General features: G+C 37.1%; 1 long non-coding RNA gene across 1 annotated transcript in view; it reads right to left on the bottom strand.

The window, feature by feature from the left end:
• The window catches only part of LOC130543043 (uncharacterized), a 43,196-nt gene extending 25,036 nt beyond the window's left edge, over positions 1 to 18,160 (bottom strand). Inside the window, exon 1 of the long non-coding RNA XR_008958064.1 lies at positions 17,201 to 18,160. This is a non-coding gene — a long non-coding RNA (uncharacterized LOC130543043). The remainder of the gene's footprint in view (positions 1 to 17,200) is intronic.
• Positions 18,161 to 18,595: the final 435 nt, after the last annotated feature.

Raw genomic sequence — 18,595 nt, 5'->3', positions numbered from 1 at the left:
ATCAAGCAGAAACCAGAAGTACAGTAGAGCAGATCAACAGGACTAGAAGCTGGTTCTTGGAGAGAATCAATAAAATTGACAGACCACTGGCAAGACTTATCCAAAAGAAAAGAGAAAGGACCCAGATTATTAAAATTATGAATGAAAAAGGAGAGGTCACGACGAGCACCATTGAAATTGGAAGGATTATTAGAAATTTTTATCAACAGCTATATGCCAATAAACTAAGCAATCTGGAAGAGATGGAATCCTTCCTGGAAACCTATAAACTACCAAGATTGAAACCGGAAGAAATTGATTCCTTAAACAGGCCAATTAATTATGAAGAAATTGAGTCAGTGATAAACAACCTTCCAAATAACAAAACTCCAGGCCCGGACGGTTTTCCTGGGGAATTCTACCAAACATTCAAAGAAGAAATAATACCTATTCTCCTAAAGCTATTTCAAAAAATAGAAACAGAAGGAAAGCTACCAAACTCATTCTATGAGGCCAATATTACCTTGATCCCCAAACCAGGCAAAGACCCCATCAAAAAGGAGAATTACAGACCGATTTCCCTAATGAATATGGACACCAAAATCCTCAACAAGATACTTGCTAATAGAATCCAACAGTACATTAAAAGGATTATCCATCACGATCAAGTGGGATTCATACCTGGGATGCAAGCGTGGTTCAATATTCGCAAATCAATCAGCGTGATACATCATATCAACAAGAAAAGACTCAGGAACCATATGATCCTCTCAATCGATGCCGAAAAAGCATTTGACAAAATACAGCATCCTTTCCTGATTAAAACCCTTCAGAGTGTAGGAATAGAAGGTACATTTCTCAATCTCATAAAAGCCATCTATGAAAAGCCTACTGCAAATATTATTCTCAATGGGGAAAAGCTGGAAGCCTTTCCCTTAAGATCAGGAACTCGACAAGGATGCCCACTCTCGCCACTATTATTCAACATAGTACTAGAAGTCCTTGCAACAGCAATCAGACGACAAAAAGGGATCAAAGGTATTCAAATTGGCAAAGAAGAAGTCAAAATGTCTCTCTTTGCAGATGACATGATACTCTATATGGAAAACCCAAAAGAAGCCACTCCCAAACTATTAGAAGTTATAGAGCAATTCAGTAACGTGGCAGGATACAAAATCAATGCTCAGAAATCAGTTGCATTTCTATACACAAATAACGAGACCGAAGAAAGAGAAATTAGGGAATCCATCCCATTTACAATAGTACCAAAAACCATACGTTACCTTGGAATTAACTTAACCAGAGACGTAAAGGACCTATATTCTAGAAACTATAAATCACTCTTAAAAGACATTGAGGAAGACATAAAAAGATGGAAAGATATTCCATGCTCATGGATCGGAAGAATTAACATAGTTAAAATGTCCATACTACCCAGAGCAATCTACACTTTCAATGCTATCCCGATCAAAATACCAAGGACATTTTTCAAAGAACTGGAACAAACAGTCCTTAAATTTGTATGGAAACAGAAAAGGCCCCGAATCTCCAAGGAACTGTTGAAAAGGAAAAACAAAGCTGGGGGCATCACAATGCCGGATTTCAAGCTGTACTACAAAGCTGTGATCACAAAGACAGCATGGTACTGGCACAAAAACAGACACATAGACCAATGGAACAGAATAGAGAGCCCAAAAATGGACCCTCGGCTCTTTGGGCAACTAATATTTGATAAAGCAGGAAAAAACATCCGGTGGGAAAAAGACAGTCTCTTCAATAAATGGTGCTGGGAAAATTGGACAGCTACATGCAAGAGAATGAAACTTGACCACTATCTCACACCATACACAAAAATAAACTCCAAATGGATGAAAGACCTCGATGTGAGACAGGAATCCATCAAAATTCTAGAGGAGAACATAGGCAACAACCTCTACGACATCGGCCAAAGCAACCTTTTTCATGACACATCCCCAAAGGCAAGAGAAACAAAAGATAAAATGAACTTGTGGGACTTCATCAAGATTAAAAGTTTCTGCACATCCAAGGAAATAGTCAGAAAAACTAAGAGGCAGCCCACGGAATGAGAGAAGATATTTGCAAATGACACTACAGATAAAGGACTGGTATCCAAGATCTACAAAGAACTTCTCAAACTCAATACACGAGAAACAAATAAACAAATCAAAAAATGGGCAGAAGATATGAACAGACACTTTTCCAATGAAGACATACAAATGGCTAACAGACACATGAAAAAATGTTCAAAATCATTAGCCATCAAGGAAATTCAAATCAAAACCACACTGAGATACCACCTTACGCCAGTTAGAATGGCAAAAATAGACAAGGCAAGAAACAACAATTGTTGGAGAGGATGTGGAGAAAGGGGATCCCTCCTACATTGTTGGTGGGAATGCAAGTTGGTACAGCCACTCTGGAAAACAGTGTGGAGGTCCCTTAAAAAGTTAAAAATTGAGCTACCCTATGATCCAGCCATTGCACTACTGGGTATTTACCCCAAAGATACAGACGTAGTGAAGAGAAGGGCCATATGCACCCCAATGTTCATAGCAGCAATGTCCACAATAGCTAAATTGTGGAAGGAGCCGAGATGCCCTTCAACAGATGACTGGATTAAGAAGTTGTGGTCCATATATACGATGGAATATTACTCAGCTATCAGAAAGAACGAGTTCTCAACATTTACTACAACATGGACAGCACTGGAGGAGATAATGCTAAGTGAAATAAGTCAAGCAGAGAAAGACAACTATCATATGATTTCTCTCATCTATGGAACATAAGAACTAGGATGATCGGTAGGGGAAGAAAGGGATAAAGAAAGGGGGGGTAATCAGAAGGGGGAATGAAACATGAGAGACTATGGACTATGAGAAACAAACTGGGACTTCAGAGGGGAGGGGGGTGGGGGAATGGGATAGACCGGTGATGGGTAGTAAGGAGGGCACGTATTGCATGGTGCACTGGGTGTTATACACAACTAATGAATCATCGAGCCTTACATCGGAAACCGGGGATGTACTGTATGGTGACTAACATAATATAATAAAAAATCATTTAAAAAAAAAAAAAAGAACAGTATGAAGTTAAAAAAAAAAACCATTTCTCACCCCACCCATTTCCACTCCCACTGTTAACAGTTTTGTCTGTATTACTTTACCCATTTTCATGACATACCTATATATAATATAAATATATTTTTCATGCAAAACCATTTTACAAATTACTTCATTCATTTAACAATATATCATGGAAATATTATTATGTAAGTACAGATTTACGTTATTTAAAAAATATTTTATTATGAAAATTTTCAAAAAAAACATAAAGAGAATACTATAATGAAACAATTATAAGCCCAAATTCAATACAATCAATCCCAATTCATCTACATCACCACCTATTCTCCCATCCCTGGAATATTTTGAAGCAAACCCCAGGTATCACATCATTTCATCTGTAAATATGTCAATAAGTATCTCTAAAACAAGTTAGCCAGTTGGCAAAATGACAGATAAGGTGTCGTCATATAAGGTCTCAAATCTGCCACTGGAGTGGGTGCACAAGAGCCAGAGACAATAGACAAACAAATGGGAATGGCTGTGTTCCAACCAACTTCACTTACACAACGTGCTGTGGGACACATTTGGCCCACAGGCCATGGTTTGCCCACCCCTGCTCTAAAAGATACAAGCTTTTTCTCTGATACACAACTTTTCTCTTTCATACTAAAAGAAGTTAATAAAGAACTCTTTTCTTTAATATCATCAGATCTAAAAATGTTAATCATCCCTTAATATTATCAAAGCTAGTCAGTGTTCACTCTTCCCTGATTGTATTATAATCTTACTCAGTTTCTTTCTTTCTTTATTTTTGTTTACAGCTTATTTAAATCAGAGTCAAAAATAAGACCCACATATTCCGGGATGCCTGGGTGGCTCAGTTGATTAAGCGGCTGCCTTCGGCTCAGGTCATGAATCCCAGGGTCGTAGAATTGCATCCCGCATCAGGCTCCTTGGTCAGTGGGGAGCCTGCTTCTCTCTCTGCCCGCTTCTCCCCTGCTTGTGCTCTCTCTCTCTCTCCGACAAATAAATAAATAAGTAAAATCTTAAAAAAAAAAAAAAAAAAGACCCACATATTCCAATTGCTTGTTATATCTTCTAAGTCTCTTCTAACCTGTAATTAATTCCCCATCTCTTCTTTTCCCCTTAAAATATTTGTTGAAGATACAGGGTCTCAATTGTCTTGTAAAGTTTTCCAGTTTGGGTTTTGTTGATTATATCTCTGTGGTAACATTGAGCATGTTCCTCTGTCCCTTGTATTTTTTATAAATCAGTAATAAGATCTAGAGTCTTAATCAGATTTCAGTTAATTTTTTTCTTTCTTGCCAGGACTACTTCAGGAGGCACATGATTCTGACGGTTTCCTTCTCTGTGACGTTATCAGCCACTGATAGTCGTTGCCTGATGATATCTGAAGTTTGCTATTTCTTCTTCATTTATCAGTTAAATTCCTTTACAGAGAAATTTTTATTTATCTACTATTTGGTTATTCGGAAATGAAGATCACACAAGAAACCTGAAATAGACTTCTGATATTTTCCTTTAATTTACTTCTTTTCAAGATAATGAAATGGTTCCCTGAAATCTTCCAAAGATATCCAATGAAGGTTTCTTCTTTTTTGATGTCATTATGAACCTATAGCTTTAAACATTGCAGCTACTATCCTTATTGATGCTGAAATTGTCCCATCCTTGATCAATGAGAACTTGTTCAAGTTAGGTCTTCAGTCCTTTGGACATCGTTCTAGTATTATTTCATGGCATCTTTCCTTTCTGGTATGACAAAATTTCTAGGTTCACTTGCAGACCTGGAAGCAACCATTTCCCCAAAGAATCCTGGTTCCTTAGTGGTTAGCAACATTTAGAGAACATCATCCAGATTGTAGGGGAGTTTACTGCTACTGGGCTGGTCTTTGTGTCTAGGGTTTTGGGTGGATAGAGCTAAAAAATTTGTTTTGTTGAGGATAAAATACATTATGAGTTCATACTGATATTTCCAATTCAAATTTAGGGCTACAGGGCTTTTATATAACATCATCAATTTTACATTTGTTTTTCTTTTCAACCATGCCAAAAAATTTCAATTCTCAACACCACCAGCATAATTACTTTTCTTATAATAAAACACACAAAAGATTCCAAATAATATTATCAACCTTACTATCAACAATATGATTACTGAAAACAGTTTAATACCTTGGGGGTTTTCTTATTTGGTTGTGTAGTTTGGTTTGGTCTATATCCTTAGGGCATATCCCCAGAAGGGATATACAGTTAAATTTTACTGTTGAAGAGTTCATTGCAATAGTTCCTTTTCAGAAGTATGTCCCACTTAGGAACAGGTTCATTTGTTTTGTTTTACTTTCAATTTTCAGTGATTCATTTTTTTTCATTTATTTAGCTTTGTTTTAGAATTTTTCATAATATTTACATGATTCTGAAGTTAAATATACAAAATAAGATATATTCAAAGAAGTCTAATTTCTATGTTCTCTCACTATTGCCTCCCTCCCTTATAGATAACCATTCTGAATGCTTTATCTTTCCACCTTTTTCTTTCAAAGATTTTATTTATTTATTTTAGACAGAGAGAGAGAGTGCATAGGAGCAGAGGGAGGGGCAGAGGGAGAGGGACAAGCAGACTCCTTGCCGAGCATGGAACCCAATGTGGGGCTTGATATCACAACCCTGAGATCATGACCTGAAACAAAATCAAGATGGACTGAGCCACCCAGGTGCCCCTCCTTCTATTTTTTTTAAATATAAGCAAACATGTATATTTTTTGTATTTCTTCTTTTCTTGGTTGAATAGCCTTCTGCATACATCTACAAGGAGGATATAGTAGGCAGTGTTCCCCCAAAGTTCGATCATGAAACTTTTTTCAAAAGGAGCACCCTGAAGGGTAAATATTGGGCAAAACTCATTTGGGAAATGCTGCAACAATTCATAAAGAAAAAAATAATCTACAGATGCTCAATAGGTATACATCAGCTGAAAACAGGTTTTCTTCTCCACAAAGTAAAAGGGTCTCTTGTTTTGCATTTAATAAAGTCTCCTCCTTGATTCATCAATCCTCTTCAAGAATAAGATTTCCATGACTCTTCTTCTAAAAACACCCCACCATGGAACTGTGATTGACAGTTTGGAACTGTGATTGCAAAGCCCTACAACATTGCAATTTCAGGTTGGTTCTCCACTGACACTTTTTTCCTTCAATGCCAGTCACCTATGAACAGGATTACTTTCTGGCATTGGGAGCTGTCCTCAATAGCAAATGATCACAAAATAATCCAGGAAGACATTTTCCCTTTTCCCATTGTTTTACCTCTATTCTCATCTTCTTCAGTGTCATTAAATAACATGAATGTACAATGTTCTCTCCTTGCTCATAGGTCCAAGTGCACAGCCTGCTCTGAAGAAGCCCTACAGTGGTCCCGTTTGTCAGAGTACTTATTCTTTGTCCCCAAGGACTCCTCTTTTGTAGTTCCTTTATCTGTAGTTAAAAGAATTCTGTCTTTGCTCCAAGCACCAGTGGTGGTTGGTGTTTGGACAGAAAATAGGAAGATTTGACTCCTCACTGGTAATACATCAAGAGGAAATTAATAAAGGATTCTGAGCAGCACTCAGTCGACCTGAATTCTTGAATTCTTGCTGAGATAGGGCTTTTAGGAACCTTGATGAAGAGATCAACCCTGCTCTATGTTTCTACTGATCTCTTCAATACAGCACTAAGGCAAGTTGGCTAATATAACAACCCAGCATGAATGACTACAAAGCTAAAATCATGTCCCTAGAGAGCTCACTGAGATGGAGAGGAGTATTTCATGAAAAAGGCCAGATCACTGCAGAGGCAAAAGGTTCATCTAAATCAGTGTTTGTAGTTGCCGGTGTGTCAGCCAGCAAAGTGAGGTTTTCATTTTGCTTTGATTCTAGCTGTTTTCCTTCAGGGCTGCTCTTGTTCCTCTGTCTGAATCTCCCTGTTGGAGGCCTTCAGCACCTAATCCTGAGGTATACTTTCTACACACAGTCTAGGCAGCCTGCCAAGGGAAAGTAATTCTTGTATCCAATACCTATCACCTCTTCCTCACGTTCTCATTCCTTTACCTTCCATCCGGTCCTGAAGGACAATTGCATTCTCATTGGCCCCGCCCATGCGCCCGAGATGGATTTATATAGGTTCACATCAGGATACACTAACTAGGCTCCTTAGCTGGTATTTTTCCAAGAACAGTCCATACAACACCTCTATCGGAATCACCTTAGGGTACCTATTAAAATACAAATTATGAGGTCCCACCCTAGACTCTCTGAGTCAAGATCTCTTGTAGGAGGCCAAGAATCTGCCCTTTTAAGAAATGCTCAAACATTTCTCTTTGCGCTAGAAGTTAGGAACCACTGACCCAGACCTTCTTCTTTGTAGATCTGGCTGCTGGGCATCGCCTCAGCTAACCTCTGTTTCTCTAGAAAGACTTTTTTATATGCACAGAGTAAGTAGCTCCAACTGCCTCACACCTATAGGCTCATACTATTAAATACATTGCTGTAGCTTTGCTTTACCCCAAACACTCCCAAACGGTCCCATGAACTTAACACGTCATATCTCTATATAGTCTTTTTAGTTCTCTCTATAATCTTTTTTAGTTCTCATCAAAAGAGACCTCCACTTATAAAAATAAGAAAACAGAGTTCAAAATTGCCTTCTCCCGTTAAAAAAAAAGAGAAGAAAACTGAATAAACTGCTTTAAAGCCTTTGAAATGGCACTAAATTAGTCCTAGGACAAAAACTCTAGACCTACTCTATAAGAGCTTAAAAGCAAGCTTTGAAAGGACCAAATTGATTGGAAGTATTTGACTACCTGTCAGATCAAACTCCAACACACTTTAAAGGAATAAAATAATATTCAGCATTCAACAATGAAAAAAAATTGCAATGTCCTACATCTAATAAAAAATACTAGATTTACAAGCAACAGAGAAAATATGATACATAATCAGTAGAAAAATCAGTCAGTAGAAAAAGATCCAGAAATAATTGGGAAAATAGAATAATCAAACAAAAACATAAAAGCAGACATTATAAATGTGTGATAGTGCAAAGATTTAAAGGGAAACATGAGTATAATGAGGAGAGAAGTGAAAGGTATAAAAGAGAAGCAAATGAGAAATATAACACCTAAATGAACATTTTACTGAGTGGAATTTACAAATTAGACATCCCAGAGAAAAACAGCAAGAAATTTGAATTCAAAATGAAGCACAAGAAGAAAAAAAATGATTTGAAAAATGAAAAGAACCTCAGTGATCTGTGGAAAATTATCAAGTAGTAGAGCATAAATATAATTAGAATATAAATATAATTAGAATCCAAGAAAAAGAAGGAGGATTGAAAAAAATTTTTGAAGAAATAATGCCTGAGGGAGATTTCTGGGAACATGTCAAAGTAGGAGAATCCTAAACTCACCTTGCCCCACGAACAAACCAAATAACAGCCATATCAGTGAAACTAACCCAGAAAATGACTGGAAGACTGGCAAAACACTTTCCACAATTAATTGGAGAAAAGCCACATCAAAAAAGGTAGGAGGGGCAGAGACATGGTCAGGAATTAAACTCCTGGTGAGACTAAGCACAAATGGGAGGGACATCACAAGCACAGAGAAGAGCAGTAGACCCCACACCAGGCACCCCAGACACAGGTGACCTGCACTAGGAAGACAAATCTCCATAACACTTGGCTTTGAAAGCCAGCAGAGCTTAACTTTGCAAGTTTTTACAATCAGCAGGGATTAACTCTGGGTACTTTAAAAATCAGCAGGATTCGCTCTGGGAGAGCTGGAAGGCAATAGGAAACTGAGTCCCTGCCCTTACAGACACAGCACAACAAATGACTCCGAGGAGATACTGCATAGAAGCACTGGTTTGAAAAGTACCCGGGGTATACACGAAGAAGATTTATTTATTAACCTCAGAATGTGTACTAGAGTGCCAAAGACCTTTAGGAGACTTCTTCAAGAACAGAAGAGCTGGCAGGTGCCATTTCTCTTCCCTCCCCCAGCCTAGCCAGCCAGACACTTGCAGGAACAAACACAAACACCTTACACCTACCTTGGTAACACCACACACCCTGCCCCATGTTCTCCTATGTATCCACTCCATCCAACCCACCTCACTCAGCAGTCATCCTTCCAAAGTGACTCCTGCCACGTCACATCCAGAAAGCAGGCCTGGCAGGGAGCTGAGCCATTCCAAAGCAACTCCTGCCCTGGGGAGAGGAGAATATCACCACACACACATACCAGTTCAACTGCAGCCCCAGCAGACAACCGATCTGACAACTGGCCCTGCCTACCAACAAAAAGTTTTCAGGGGGCAGCCCAGAGAAAGATCCCTACAATTTTGTGTGACTGCAGCCCCAGCAAATGGGTGGAGAGCAGGCATCTGGTCTGGGTGCTGACACCTCCCAACTACAAGCCCATGGCAACTTCAGACTGGCTCCATAAGAGAACAGGGACCAAACCCTGCCCACAACAAGCAAAGTAGACCATTACAACCAACTGAACTAAAGGCAAATGCAGCTCAGCCACAATACGAGGGTGCACACAAGCCACATAGGAAACACTCCTGAAGTTCCTGGTTCTGGTAAGCAAGGACATTGTGCTACAGGGCACCACCACAGGACCTCTTCTTCATAAGGTCACTACTTATAAAGATCAGGAGATATAGGGGCGCCTGGGTGGCACAGCGGTTGAGCGTCTGCCTTCGGTTCAGGACGTGATCCTGGCGTTATGGGATCGAGCCCCACATCAGGCTCCTCCGCTATGAGCCTGCTTCTTCCTCTCCCACTCCCCCTGCTTGTGTTCCCTCTCTCGCTGGCTGTCTCTATCTCTGTCGAATAAATAAATAAAATCTTAAAAAAAAAAAAGATCAGGAGATATAACCAATTTACCTAATGCATTGAAATAAACACAGAGAGTAAAACAAAATGGAAAGAGGACTGGGTCCCAAATGAAAGAACAGCAAAACAATAGCAAGAGAGCTCATTGAAATGAAGATAAGCAATATGACTGATAAAGAATTCAAAGTAATGGTCATAAAGATACTCACTGGACTTGGAAAGAGTGGATGATCTCAGTGAGACCTCTAACAAAGAGAAAGAAAATATTAAAAAGAACCAACCACATATGAGTAAAACCATATGATAATTGTCTTTCTCTGGCTTGACTTATTCCACTTAGCATAATCCCTTCCAGTTCCATCCATGTCAATGCAAATGGTGGGTATTCATCCCTTCTGATGGCTGAGTAATATTCATTGTATATATGTACTACATCTTCTTATCCATTCATCTGTTGAAGGGCATCTTGGCTCCTTCCACAGTTTGGCTATTGTGGACATTGCTGCTATGAACATTGGGGTGCATGTGCCCCTTCTTTTCACTATATCTGTATCTTTGGGTTAAATACTTAGTAGTGCAGGTGCTAAGTTGTAGGGTAGTTCTATTTTTAACGTCTTGAGGAACGTCCATACTATTTTCCAGAGTGGCTGTACCAGCTTGCATTCCCACCAACAGTGTAAGAGGGTTCCCCTTTCTCCACATCCTCGCCGACATTTGTTGTTTCCTGCCTTGTTAATTTTTGCCATTCCAACTGGCATAAAGTGGAATCTTATGGGATAACCAGGTGATGGGTATTAAGGAGGGCACGTGTTGTGATGAGCACTGGGTGTTTTCACAACTAATGAATCACTGAACACTACATCAAAAACCAATGATGTACTATATGTTGGCTAACTGAACATAATAGAAACAAAACAAAAAAATAAAAATGCAAAAAAAAAAAAGAAGCAATCAGAGATAAAGAACTCAATAACTGAAGTTAAAAATACACTAGAGGAAATCAACAGTAGATTAGAGGAGGAAGAAGAATGGGTCAGTGACCTGGAAGACCAGAGTAATGGAAAGCAATTAGCAGAACAAAAAAACAAAACAAAACAAAAACAAAAAACAAAATAAGAATAGACTAAGGGAATTCAGTGACATGATCACATCATCAAGCATAATGACATTTGCATTATAGGGATCCCAGGAAAGAGAGAGAAAAGGAGGCAGAAAATTTATTTGAAGAATTAATACATGACAATTTCTCTAATCTGGAGAAGGAAACAGACATTCAGATCCAGGAGCCACAGAGTCCCCAGCAAAACCACCCCAAGGAGATTCACACCAAGACACATAATAACTAAAATGGCGAAACATAGTGATAAATAGAGAATTTTAATAGTAGCAAGAGAAAAGAAAATGGTTACATACAAGGGAAACCTCATGAGGCTATCAGCTGATTTTTCAGTAGAAACTTTTAAGGAGTGGCATCAACAACAACAACAACAACAACAACAACCTACAACCAAGAATACTCCACCCAGCAAGGCTGTCATTCACAATATAAGGAGAGATAAAGAATTTCCCAAAGTTCAGGATTTCATCACCACTAAACCAGCCTTACAAGAAATGTTAAAGGGAATTCTTTGAGTGAAAAGAAACGGCCAAAATCAGGAGTAAGAAAATTATGAAAGGAAAAAATTTCACAGGTAAATACATAATAAAAACAGTAGATTAGTCACTTATAAAACCAATGCAGAGGTTAAAGCATAAAGCAATAAGATCAATTATATCTATAAAAATCAGTCAAGAGGAGGACACCTGGGTGGCTCAGTCAGTTGAGCATTCAACTCTTCATTTTGGCTTGGGTCATGATTTCGGGGTCAAGAGATCAAGCCCTGCATTGGGCTCTGTGCTTAATGTGGAATCTGCTCTCTCCCTCTCTCTCTATGTCCCTCTCCCTGCTCACTCTCTCTCAAACAAAGAAATAAATCTTAAATAAAAATCAGTCAAGGGATCCACAAAATAAAAGATGTACAGTATGTTATCATGTACATAAAACATGTCAGGGAAGTAAAAAAAATTAGTGCTTTTCAAATGGGTTCAAACTTAAGTGACTGTCAACAATATAGACTGGTATATGCACAAGATGTTATATGAATCTAATGGCAACCACAAATAAAAAACGTGTAATAAACAGATATGCAAAAAATAAAGAGAAAGGAATCCAAGCATATCACTAAAGAAAGACTTCAAAGAAAAAGGAAAGAGAACAAGATGAGGAAGGAACAGAGCAGAACTACAAAAACAACTATAAAACAAGTAAAAAATGGCAATAACTACATGCCTATCAATAATTATTTTGAATGTAAATGGACTAAATGCTCCAATTAAAAGACATAGGGTGACTGAATGGACAAAAAAGCAAGACTCAGGGGCGCCTGGGTGGCTCAGTCATTAGGCACCTGCCTTCGGCTCAGGGTGTGATCCCAGCGTCCTGGGATTGAGCCCCACATCAGGCTCCTCTGCTGGGAGCCTGCTTCTTCCTCTCCCACTCCCCCTGTTTGTGTTCCCTCTCTCGCTGGCTGTCTCTCTCTCTGTCATATAAATAAATAAAATTTAAAAAAAAAGCAAGACTCATCTATATGCCATCTACGAGAGGCTCACTTCAGAACGAAAGACACAAGCAGATTGAAAGTGAAGGAACAGAAAAACATTTACCATGCAAATGGAAGCTAAAAGAAAGCTTGAGTAGCAATACTTACATTGAACAAAATAGATTTTAAAATGGACTGTAACAAGAGACAAAAAGGGACACTACATAATGATAAAGGGAACAATTCAACAAGAAGATGTAACACTTGTAAATATTTATGCACCCAACATGGGAGCAGCTACTACATAAAGCAACTACTAGCAGACATAAAGGAAGAAATTAACAATAATACAATAATAATAGGGAATGTTAACACCTCACTTACATCAGTGGATGGTTCAAACAGAAAATCAAGGAAAGAGTGGCTTTGAGTGACACATTGGACCAGATGGATCTAACAATATATTCAGAACATTCCAACCAAAAATAACCAAATATGCATTTTTTCAAAGTGCACATGGAACATCATCTAAAATAGATCACGATAGGTCACAAAACAAATCTCAATACATTCAAAAAGACTGAAATCATATTATGCATCTTTTCTGACCACGTTATGTAACTAGAAATCAAACACAAGAAAAAATCTGGAAAGAACACAAATACATGGAGGCTAAATAACATGCCACTAAACAATGAATGGGCCAACCAAGAAATCGAAGAGGAAATGAAAAATACATGAAAACAAATGAAAATTAAAACACAATGATCCAAAATCTTGGGGATGCTGCAAAAGCTGTTCTAAGAGGAAAGATTATAGGTACAGACTTACTTCATGAAATAAGAAAAATCTCAAATAAACAACATAACCTTACACCTAAAGGAGCTGAAAAAGAAGAACAAAAAGCCTGGAGCCAGTAGAAGGAAGAAAATAAGAAAGATTAGACCTGAAATAAATGAAACAGAGACTAACAAAATAATAGAACATATCAATGCATCCAGGAGCTGGTTCTTTCAAAATATCAACAAAATTGAAAAACTTTTAGCCAGATTCATGAAAGAAAGAAAGAAAGAAAGAAAGAAAGAAAGAAAGAAAGAAAGAAAGAAATCAAATAAAGTCAGAAATGAAGGGGGAGAAATAATAATACAGAAATACAAAGAATTATAGAGAATATTATGAAAAATTATATGCCATACATTAGACAACCTAGAAGACATGGATAAATTCCTAGAAACATATAAGGAAGAAATAGAATTGAACAGACCAATTACTAGCAATGACATTAAATCAGTAATCAAAAACTTCCTAACAAAAGTCCAGGACAAGATGGCTTCACAGGTGAATTCTACCAAGCATTTAAAGAAGAGTTAATACTTGTTCTCAAACTATTCCAAAAAACATAAGAGAAAGGAGAGCTTCCAAATTCATTCTATGAGGCCAGTATTATCCTGATGCCAAAACCAGATAAAGACACTACACAAAAGGAAACTACAGGCTAAATATCTGATGAACATGGATGCAAAATCCTGAACAAAATATTAGCAAACTGAATGCAATAATTAAAGAAATCATTCACCCTGATCAAGTGTGATTTATTCCAGGTATTCAAGGACGGTTTAATATTCACAAATCAATCAACATGATACATTACATTAATAAGAGAAAAGATAAAAACCATATGATCATCTCAATAGACACAGAAAAAGCATTTCACAAAGTATAACATCCATTCATGATAAAACCCTCAACAAAGTAGATTTAGGAGGAATGTCAACATAATAAAGGCCATATAAAAAACCCACAGCTAACAACATACTCCATAGTGAAAAACTGGAAGCTTTTCCCCTAAGATTAGGAACAAGATATGGATGTCCACTCTCATCACTTTTATTCAACATAGTACTGGAAGTCCTAGCCACAGCAATCAGACAAAAGAAGGAAGGAAGGAAGGAAGGAAGGAAGGAAGGAAGGAAGGAAGGAAGGAAGGAAGGAAGGAAGGAAGGAAGAAGGGCATCCAAATTGTTAAGAAAGAAGTTAAACTTTCAGTATTTGTAGATGACATGGTACTCTATATGGAAAACCCTAAAAACTACACCAAAAAACTATTAGAACCAATCAATGAATTCAGTGAAGTTGCAGGATACAAGATTAATACACAGAAATCAATTGCATTTCTATACACTAATAATGAAGTAGCAGAAAGAGAAATTCAGAAAACAATTCCATCCACAATTGTACCAAAATATATATATATAATATATATTATAAAATATACATATATAATATATAATAAAATATATATATTCATAAATATATATATAGTATTATATATTATATATATTATATATATATGAATAAACTTAACCAGGGAAGTGAAAGCCCTGTACTCTGAAAACTATAAAACATTGAAAAGCTATTCCATGTCATGGACTGGAAAAGCCAATACTGTTAAAATGTCCATACTACTGAAAGCAGCCTACAGATTCAATAAAATCACTATCAAAAAGCAACAGCATTTTTGGGGTGCCTGGATGGCTTAGTCAGTTAAGCATCCAACTTGGTTTCAGCTCAGGTCATGATCTCATGGGTTATAGGATCAAACCCTGTGTCAGGCTCTGTGCTCAGTGGGCAGTCTGCTTGAAGATTCTCTCCCCACCCCTCCCCGCTCTCTCAAATAAATAAATAAATCTTTTTTTTAAAGGCATTTTTCACAGAAGTAGAAAAAATAATTCTGACATTTGTATAGAACCAGAAAAGACCCCAAATAGCCAAAGCTATCTTGAAAAAGAAGAACAAAACTGGAGGTATCACAATCCCAGATTTCAAGATATACTACAAAATTGTAATAATCCAAACAGTATGGTACGGGCTCCAAAACAGACACACAAATCAATGGAACAGTATAGAGAGCCCAAAAATAAACCCACACTTACATAGTCAATTCATCTATGACAAAGTAGGCAAGAATATATATGGTGCTGGGGAAACTGGATAGCTACCTGCAAAAGAATGAAACTGGACCACTATCTTAATACCATACACAACAATAAACTCAAAATGAATTAAAGACCTAAATGTGAGACCTGAAACCATAAAATTCCTAGAAGAAAACATATAGAATAATTTCCTTGACATTAGCTGTAGCAACATTTTTCTAAATATGTCTCTTCTAGCAAGGGAAACAAAATCAAAATTAAACTATTGGGACTATACCAAAATAAAAAGCTTTTACACAGTGAAGAAAACCACCAACAAAACAAAAAGGCAACCTACTGAATGGATGAAGATATTTGCAAATGACATAACCAATAAGGGATTGATATCCAAAATACATAAAGAACTTACACAACTCAACACCATAGAAACAAAAAATCCATAGAAACAATAAATGGGCAGAGGACGGGCATAGACATTTTTCCACAGAAGACATGCAGATGGCCAACAGACACATGGAAATATGCTCAATAACACTCATCATCAGGGAAATGTACATTAAAACCACAATGAGATATCACTTTACACCTGTCAGAATGGCTGGAATAAAAAAGACAAAAAAGAATTTCTCAACAGGCAGACACACTACAAGTATTGGCAAGGATGTCCAGAGAAGGGAACCCTCATACACTGTTGATGGAAGTGCAAACTGACACGGCCACCATGGAAAACAGTATGGAGTTTCCTTAAAAATTTTAAGATAGATAGATAGATAGATAGATAGATAGATAGATAGATAGATAGATGATTGATAGATAGAATTACCAAATGGCCCAGTAATTCCAGTACTGGGGTATTTACCCAAAGAAAATGAAAATACTAATTCAAAAAGATACATGCACCCCTATGTTTATTGCGGCATTATTTACAACAGCCAAGATATGGAAGCCGCCCAAGTGTCCATCAATAGACAAATGGATAGAGATATGGTAGATATATACAAGGGAATATTATTCAGCCATAAAAAAGAATGAAATCTTGCCATTTGCAACAACATGGATAGACCTAGAGTATAATGCTGTGAAATAAGTCAGTCAGAGAAAGACAAATATCTTATGATTTCACTCATGTGTGCAATTTAAGAAACAAAACAAATGAACAAAGAAAAAAAGACAAACCAAAATATGGACTCTTAAATACAGAGAACAAATTGGTAGTTGGCAGAGGGGAGAAGAGTGGAGGATGGCTGAAATAGATAAAAGGGATTAAGAGTCTGCTTATCATGATAAGCCCTGAGAAATGTATAGAATCATTGAATCATTTATTGTACACTTGAAACTAAAATAACCCTATATGTTCATTATACCTGACATAAAAGAAAAGAATGCCTGAAATTTTTCTAAAATTCATGAGAACTTTAAACCCACAGATCCAAGAAGCTTAACAAACCCCAATCAGCACAATAAACAGAATGAAAACCACACCAAGCCACATTATAATCAAACTGAAAAACTGTGATAAAGATAAAAATCGTAAAAGTAGCCAGAGGAAAAAGGCATGTTACAAACAAAGGAATAAAGATATTAATTACTACAAACTTCTTGCCAGAAATTATGGAAGCATGGAGACAATAGAGTAATATATTTTAAGTGCTGAAAGGAATAAGGAAAACTATCAACTAGAATTTTATGCCCAATGCAAAAATAAAGGTGAAATAAAGACTTACAGATGAGCAAAAGCTGAAAGAATTTCTCAACAGGCAGACACACTACAAGAAATGTAATTCTTCATGAAATTCTTCAGGCAGAAGGAAACCAATGGAACTTGGATCTAAATCAAAAAATGGGCAGAAAATATGAACAGACACTTTTCCAATGAAGACATACGAGTGGCTAACAGACACATGAAAAAAATGTTCAACATCATTAGCCATCAGGGAAATTCAAATCAAAACTACACTGGGATACCACCTTACACCAGTTAGAATGGCAAAATTGACAAGGCAAGAAACAACAAATGTTGGAGAGGATGTGGAGAAAGGGGATCCCTCTCACACTGTTGGTGGGAATGCAAGTTGGTACGGCCACTTTGGAAAACAGTGTGGAGTTTCCTCAGAAAGTTAAAAGTAGAGCTACCCTATGACCCAGCAATTGCACTACTAGGTATTTATCCCAAAGTACAGATGTAGTGAAAAGAAGGGCCTTATGCACCCCAATGTTCACAGTAGCAATGTCCATAATAGCCAAACTGTGGAAGGAGCCAAGATGCCCGTCAACAGATGAATGGATAAAGATGTGGTCCATATATACAATGGAATATTACTCAGCCATCAGAAAGGGTGATTCCCAAAATTTGCATCAACATGGATGGAACTGGAAGGGATTATGCTAAGTGAAATAAGTCAAGCCAGAGAAAGACAATTATCATATGGTTTTACTTATTTGTGGAACATTAAGGAATAGCAGGGAAATCATTATGAGAAGGAAGGGAAAAATGAAGGGGGGTAAAACAGAGGGGGAGACAAACAAACCATGAGAGACTATGGACTCCAGAAAACAAACTGAGGGTTTTAGAGGGGAGGGAGGTAAGGTGAAGGGTATTAAGGAGGGCAAGTACTGCATAGAGCGCTGGGTGTTATATGCAAACAATGAATCATGGAACACTACATCAAAAGCTAATGATGTACTGCATGGTAACTAACATATCATACTAATAAAAAAATAATAAATAAATAAATAAATAAATAAATAAATAAATAAATAAAGGAGCATACAGTTCTTTGGGAAAAGAAAGAAAGAAAGAAAGAAAGAAAGAAAGAAAGAAAGAAAGAAAGAAAGAAATGCCAGATGGTAATATATAGGTAAACATAAGGCATTTTTCTTACTTTCAATTTTCTTAAAAAAGAATTGACCATTTAAATCAAAATAGCAACAATAAATTATGGAAGCTCAACATATATCAAAGTAAAATCCATTAAAACAGTAGCATAAAGGATAGAAGAGAGAAATGGGAGTATACTGTTGTTAATCTCTTACACTATACTTGAAGTAGTTTAATATCATTTGTAAGTAAACTTTGATATATTAAAAATGCATATTTTAGGGGCGCCTGGGTGGCTCAG

Source organism: Ursus arctos, unplaced genomic scaffold, assembly GCF_023065955.2.
Source record: "Ursus arctos isolate Adak ecotype North America unplaced genomic scaffold, UrsArc2.0 scaffold_7, whole genome shotgun sequence".
Classification (NCBI taxonomy): Eukaryota; Metazoa; Chordata; class Mammalia; order Carnivora; family Ursidae; genus Ursus; species Ursus arctos.
This window is presented reverse-complemented; position numbering and strand designations above follow the sequence as displayed.